The sequence below is a fragment of the Macaca fascicularis genome, chromosome 1, assembly GCF_037993035.2.
Source record: "Macaca fascicularis isolate 582-1 chromosome 1, T2T-MFA8v1.1".
NCBI classification, from domain to species: domain Eukaryota; kingdom Metazoa; phylum Chordata; class Mammalia; order Primates; family Cercopithecidae; genus Macaca; species Macaca fascicularis.
Window position 1 is genome coordinate 212,838,206 of NC_088375.1, and position 7,011 is coordinate 212,845,216.

The 7,011-nt window shown below is 48.0% G+C and overlaps 1 pseudogene; it reads left to right on the forward strand.

The window, feature by feature from the left end:
* Positions 1-527: 527 nt before the first annotated feature.
* LOC102142673 (BRCA2 and CDKN1A-interacting protein pseudogene) lies at positions 528-1,696 on the forward strand (annotated as a pseudogene).
* Positions 1,697-7,011: the final 5,315 nt, after the last annotated feature.

Genomic DNA, 7,011 nt, shown 5'->3' on the forward strand with positions numbered 1-7,011 from the left:
GGGCAACAAAGTGAAACTCTATCTCAAAAAAATAAAACTATATAAATTAAAAACATTTATTATCTCACAGTTTCTGTGGGTCTGGAGTCTGGGCATGGTTTACCTGAGTCCTATGCAAAGCTGCAATTGACATGTCAGCCAAGGTCAAGGTCTCATCCAAAGGACCAACTGGGGAAGAATTCACTTCCAAGCTCATGTGGTTGTTGGCAGGGCTGAAGTCTTTTATAGTGCAACATCTCTCACACCAAATGTGTAGGGGTTTTTTTTCCATACCACAATAACCAGTTCTCCAACTCTCCAGATCCCAAGTAGGTGTCCAGTGATTCAATTCAAGTCTGACACTAACTACTGGGAGTTAACATCTGTCCCCACAGGTTAAGGGCTCGGTCTGGCAAGACTGCTTCCATTCAGGCACCAATTGCAAGTCCTGGGCTTCCTGTACTTCTGACCAACAAGCTATAAATCAGGAGTTCCCATGACCACCTCTCTATAATTTGCTAGAAAGACTCACAGAGGTGAGCAGTAACATGGCATCCAGGTCTAAGCGGCGGGCCATGGAAAGTGGGGTTCCACAGTCACCAGACCCCCTAGTCCAGTGTGATGACAAAGAGGAAGATGAAGTCGAGGATGAGGATGAAAACAATGACGACAGTGACGAGGAAGAGGATGAAGAGGATGACGTCACTGATGAGAAAGTGAATATTGAATTTGAAGCTTACTCCCTATCAGATAATGATTATGATGGAATTAAGAAATTACTGCAGCAGCTTTTTCTAAAGGATCCTGTGAACACTGCAGAACTAACAGATCTCTTAATTCAACAGAACCATATTGTGAGTGTGATTAAGCAAATGGATGTTTCAGAAGACAGCGAATATGATGTGGATGAAGATGAGGTTTTTGGTTTCATAAGCCTTTTAAATTTAACTGAAAGAAAGGGTACCCAGTGTGCTGAACAAATTCAAGAGTTGATTCTAAGCTTCTGTGAGAAGAACCGTGAAAAGAGCATGGTTGAACAGCTGGACAAGTTTTTAAATGACACCACCAAGCCTGTGGGCCTTCTCCTAAGTGAAAGATTCATTAATATCCCTCCACAGATTGCTCTGCCCATGTACCAGCAGCTTCAGAAAGAACTGGCAGAGGCACACAGAACCAATAAACTATGTGGGAAGTTCTACTTTTACCTTCTGATTAGTAAGACATTTGTGGAAGCAGGAAAAAACAATTCCAAAAAAGAAACCTAGCAACAAAAAGAAAGCTGCATTCACGTTTGCAAATGCAGAGGAAGAACTTTTCTATGAGAAGGCAATTCTGAAGTTCAACTACTCAGTGCAGGAGGAGAGCGACACTTGTCTGGGAGGCAAATGGTCTTTTGATGACATATCGATGACACCCTTGCAAACTGTGATGTTAATTCCAGGCGACAAGATGAATGAAATCATGGATAAACTGAAATAATATCTATCTATTTAACCCATTTCCAATGGACAGTGATGGGCCCGTTTTTGTAACATTACCAGAAAACTCAGTGGAGATTTACTGAAAAACTCATGACTTTATTCAGATTAAGGTCCTCTACAAAAAGTAGGATTCTGTCTCATGTGTCTGTGACACATTTACAAAATATCAGTTTTTTAAAATTTTGGTCAAATTATGAGTGGTTGATTTAAAAACTTTTCCAAGAAGAAGAAAAACATGGAGTAGAATTTAAAGAACTCAATTAAAAACTTCTATTTTTTATTAAAAAAATAAAAAAGACTCACAGTACTTAGGAAGGCACTTTACTTACTATTACTGGTTTATTATAAAGAATACAACTCAGCGACAGCCAAATGGAAGCGTTGCATAGGGTAGGGTGTGTCATGGAAGGGTGCAGAGCCTCCGTGCCCTCTCAGTGTACCTCCCTCGCAGCACCTAAATGTGTTCACCAACCCAGATCTCCAAACCTGTTGTTTAGGGTTTTTATGGAGGTCCCATTATGTAGGCATGATTGATCAAATCATTGGCCATTGGTGATAAACTCAATCTCCAGCCCTCCTTTCTTCCCCAGAGCTCTGGGGGATAGGGCTGAAAGTTCCAACCTTCTCATCCTGCCTCAGTCTTTCTGGCAACCAGCCCCAACCCTGAAGCTATCTAGGGAACCCCAACCACCAGTCATCTCATCAGCATGAGATGACATTCATCACTCCAGAGATTCCAAGGGTCTTAAAAGCTCTTACGCCAGGAACCAAGGACTAAGACCAAATATTATAACAGCAGATGCTCCTATCATCCCATCATGCAGGAAATTATAAGCATTTTAGAAGCTCTGAGCCAGGAATCGGAGATGAAGAATAAATGTATTTTTTTAATCTTCATCGTATCACAGCAGTATTCAGTTCTTTGTAGGTTGTCTTGCTAGTATTGGCTGTAGACCACCCTCAGTTCCTTGCCAAACGGGCCTCTCCATGGGGCCGCTTACAGCATAGCGGCTGGCTGCAGCAAGCCAGCCAGGGACAGAGGCCACCAGCAAGAAGGAAGTTACAATCTTACCAAACATCATCCCAGAAGTGACTTCCTGTCACCTTTGCTGGTTAGAAACAAGTCACAGATCCTCCCGAATTCAAGGGGAGGGGATGACACAAGGCATAATAGCAGGAGATAAAAGTAAAAATAAAACTAGGTAAAAATCACTGGGGATCATCTTTTTTTAAAATTTTTTGTTTTTGTTTTTGTTTGTTTTGAGACAGGGTCTGTTGCCCAGGCTGGAGTGCCATGGTGTGATCTCAGCTTACTGCAGCCTCAACCTCCTGGGCTCAAGCAATCCTCCCATCTCAGCCTCCTGAGTAGCTAGGACTACAGGCACATGCACCACCACACCCAGCTAATTTTTAAAATTGTTGTAGAGACAGAGTCTTGCTCTGTTGCCCAGGCTGGTCTTGAACTCCTGGGCTCAGGTGATCTTCCCACCTCAGCCTCCCAAAGTGCTGGGATTACAGATGTGAGCCACCATGCCTGTCCCCTAGGGAGGGACCATCTTAGAGTCCTCCGAGCCCAGAAGTGTTGAATCAAGGCCTGGCAGTTGATGAATGCACAGCTGCCTAGTACCATGCGTTAAAGGAAGCTGAAGAGGGGCTGAGGTGTCCAGGGATATAGACAATAGTAGCTACTATTTACTGAGCACCTACTACATGCCAGATACTGTCCTAAGCACTTTGTAAATACTTGCTCATTGGCTCTTTCAACAACTCTTTGAGAAAAGGTTATAAATACCTCCTTAGAGAAAAGGCCCAGTGAGGGTCAGAAAGATTAAGTGACTTGTCCAAGGTCACACAGCAGAGAGGTGGCAGAACTCAGGCTGGGATTCAAGCCCAGGCTGCCTCACATCAAAGTCCTGGCTCTAAACCCTTATGGTGACTTGTCTGTGTCAGCTAGTTGAAAAAAACAAAAAAAGATTTGAATCAATGGCTGCTGAATCTGGACATTTCTCTAAAAATAAAAATAAAGGTCAGTCCCTGTCACATGAGAGAAAGATGAAAGAGTTGGGTGTGTTCAATTGCAGAAGAAAAGGAAAAAGGTCACTTTTGCTGACTTCAGAGCTCTGAGTGGCTGTTGCAGGGAAGAGCAGGGACACTTTTTCTGGATGGCTCAAAGGCAGAAATGGAGGGGCGGGGGCGAGCTCTGGGATCCGAGGGAGAACTGTGGACAGACCCCAGCCCAGGCAGCGTCTTTCCCCTTCGTGTGGAAGGAGAGACTCGAGCTTGTCCTTGCAGCTGAGCAAATATTTCTACTTCCCCGTTGCAGGCTGGAGTCAGCCTCTTCTCTAGCCAGCTCCGCGGGCCTTCAGAGCAGCGGCCTCGGGCCGTGGGGTGGAGGTCAGCTCGGCCACCCTGACCAGATGGGACCAAAGTGACGACTGCCAGGCCCAGGTCAAAGGGCTTTGCTGACATCCTGTCTCCTTCTGAGCCTCATCACCATGACTGCAAGGGGCTGCAGAGTCCCCCTTTCCAGCCCATTCTCCATGCCACTGCTGAGTTGTCTTTCTAGAACTTACAGCAGACCAGGTCACTCCCCTGCTCAAACCCTTCCATGGCTCCCTACTGCCCTCAGGATACATTTAACCTGGCCCAAAGGCCCCACATGATGTGGCCCTGCTCACCTCTCAGGCCTTGCCTCCAACTGCTTCCCCCAAAAGTCCCATCCCACCTTTCAGCCCTCTGGAATGATATGCTGTTCCCAAGACACCAGATAATTCCAGGCCTCTGGGCTTACTCTGCCTGAGCTGCCCTTCTCCTGACAGTCTCCTACACATCCATCAAGACTCAGTCCAAACATCACCTCCTCTGAGAAGTCTTCCCTGACTCCCTCCTATGGAGTTGCTTCTCCTTCCTGTACCACATTAACCCAGGTCTCACAAAAGCTCACATTTGGCTGGGAGCAGTGGCTCATGCCTGTAATCCAGAACTTCAGGAGGCTGAAGAGGAAGGATCGTTTGAGCTCAGGAGTTCAAGACCAGCCTGGGCAACATAGTGAGATCCTGTCTCTATATAAAAATTAAAAAAAAAAAAACAGAAACTCACATTTCCTGAGCACTCACTCGGTGCTTCACATGCATGAGCTCACTCAGTCCTCCCTGCTGTTTCAGTTTCTCACCATCCTTATTTCCCAGATGGAGAGACAGGAACAGAGAGGTTGAGTGCTTTGTTCTAAGACGCACAGCCAGTAAATGGCAAAGCCAGGACAGGAACTATTTGTGTCTGACTCCAGAATCGGTGCTTTTTAAGTTTCATTGTTTATGCGTTTGAATAAAGTAAGCCATGCAAAAGGTAACAAACAAACAAACGCAGGAGTGGCAGAGAGAGAAGAGAGGTGAGGGGAGCGAGGGGAAGAGGAGGGGAAGAGGAGGGGAAGAGGAGGGGAGGGGAGGGGAAGAGGAGCGGAGGGGAGGGGAGGTCTCTACCCCCACCCCACACCAGCGACATCAGCCAGAAAACTTTTTTGATGTGTTGAGAAGCTGGGCCCAATGAAGCCCCAGTTGCCCAAACGCCTGTGTAAAGGGTCCACCTTGCAGGGCAGAACAGAATCCCACAGAATCCCGCTGCCCAGGGAGCTCAGCACCACAGCAGGGCAGCTGCCACCTGCTTCTCCATGTTGGCCACAAGGCCAGACGTCCTGAAATGGCCTGGGGCGAGAGCACCAGCGAGGAGTGACTTCTCACACAAATGGAGAGCAGCTTTTTCAAGCTGGGCGTTATCCCACAGAGGAGCGCTGTGCTGGAGGAAGACACCAGCGCCAGGCGGGTCTAGGGGGTCACGCCCAAGAGAGCACGGGAGATCAGATTCCCAGGCATTTCTTAAACGACAAAAAAAGACCCTTCTTTTTTCTTATGGAATATTCCGCTGAAACCCACTAGGAAAAGCAAAGAGTAACAGTGGCTCGCGTGTGTTGAAGACTCACCACAGGCCAGCACTTGTGAAGCATTTTATAGCATACGTTCCTGGAATCCTCACTGCACCATTCTGAGGTCTCTCCATTCTCTTGTTACCGATAAGGAAACCAAGGTGCAGAGTGATATGTGACTTATCCAAGGTCTTATAGCTCATGCATGGTGGAGATGGGATCCAAGCCCAGGCAACGTGGTCCCAGAGTGCATGCCTCTTAAATGCTGTGCTAGGTAAAGCCACTCTGGTTAAAATAGGTGTGGGAGTAGAGAGGGGAGTGAGCCCTTGTACTCAACTGCCCCAACCCACTCTCAAATCCTGACAGCCCAGGAGGGATCTCTGCAGACACCGCAGTTCGGAAGTCATTGTTGGACGGTTTTATGGCATCTCAAACCCACAAAACTGTTTATACCCTGGTTCTTCTCAGACAAATCCTGTGACTTGACCCACCCAGGTCAGCCTTAAGGTCCGCAGGGCTCAGGCATAGAGATGACTGTGGGTACCAGGAGGGAAGATGATGGCAAGAAGAGTCCAGGCATGGGAGACAGAGAAGCGTGAGGTTCAAGCCCACCACAGCCTGGAATTAGCCAGGCCTCCCTCATCGTCAGCAGCCAAGTCAGCCCTGGCTGACAACAGCAGAGGGGAATGTACTAGAAGGAGCACAGGGGCTCTCTGAACTGACAGGAGGCTGGAGGAGTGAGCTCAGGAGAGGCAGGTCTCAGGGAGGCTCTGGAAGGACTGGAATGAGGGGAGCAGGAAGCTGCCTGTTGTGAGCACTTCTGGGACCTGAGCCCCCAGCCTGGTGCCTGGCTCTGAGTGGCGCTCCGAGAATAGCTGCCGAATGAATAAATCCACGGGCATCTGATGACAGGAAAAGGCCGATTAAGACATTGCTACAACCACCATAACAACAACAACAAATCCCCAACCGTTGTTCCTTTTGACCTTGGATCAGCGCTCAAGATTCAAAGACTTAGCAGAGCACGGGCAGCTGGTCAAGTGGGAGTGTGCGCTGGAATGGGGGTGACGGAGGGGGACTGTGGCTCCCTCTCACAGAAGGAGAGGAGCGCCTAGAATGACCCCCATCGCCACCATCCCCACCGAGATGGCACACAGAGGGCATGGCCATTTGCCACAAGGAATCCAGAAGCTGGACTCTGGCAACCAATCCAACAAATGTCTGCTGTAACGGCCTGCTCCTGTTGGTAGTGATAATCACACTGACATTGGCGCTACTGTTTATGGACATGAGGATATCCCAAGACTGTGCCGAGTGCCTCTCTGCATTGTCTTACCAAGTCTTCGTAATAACAGCCTTACAGTTACTACTCCTATTTTATCAGCGAGGAAATTGAGGCTCAGAGAGACAAAGTCACCTGGCTAAGGTCACAGAGCCAGTAAGTGGTATTCACAGAAACCAGACTGTTGAACTCTGAAGAGGGTCTTCCCGATCGTGATCACATGGCTTTCTCCTCTGCCGTGGTGCGGTGTGACCTTCGGAAAGTGAGTCAGACTCTCTGGCCCTCTGTGGCTCTGCTCACCAAGCCATGACTGCCCAGAGGGGAAAATTTTTGTAACATATACAAAGGTG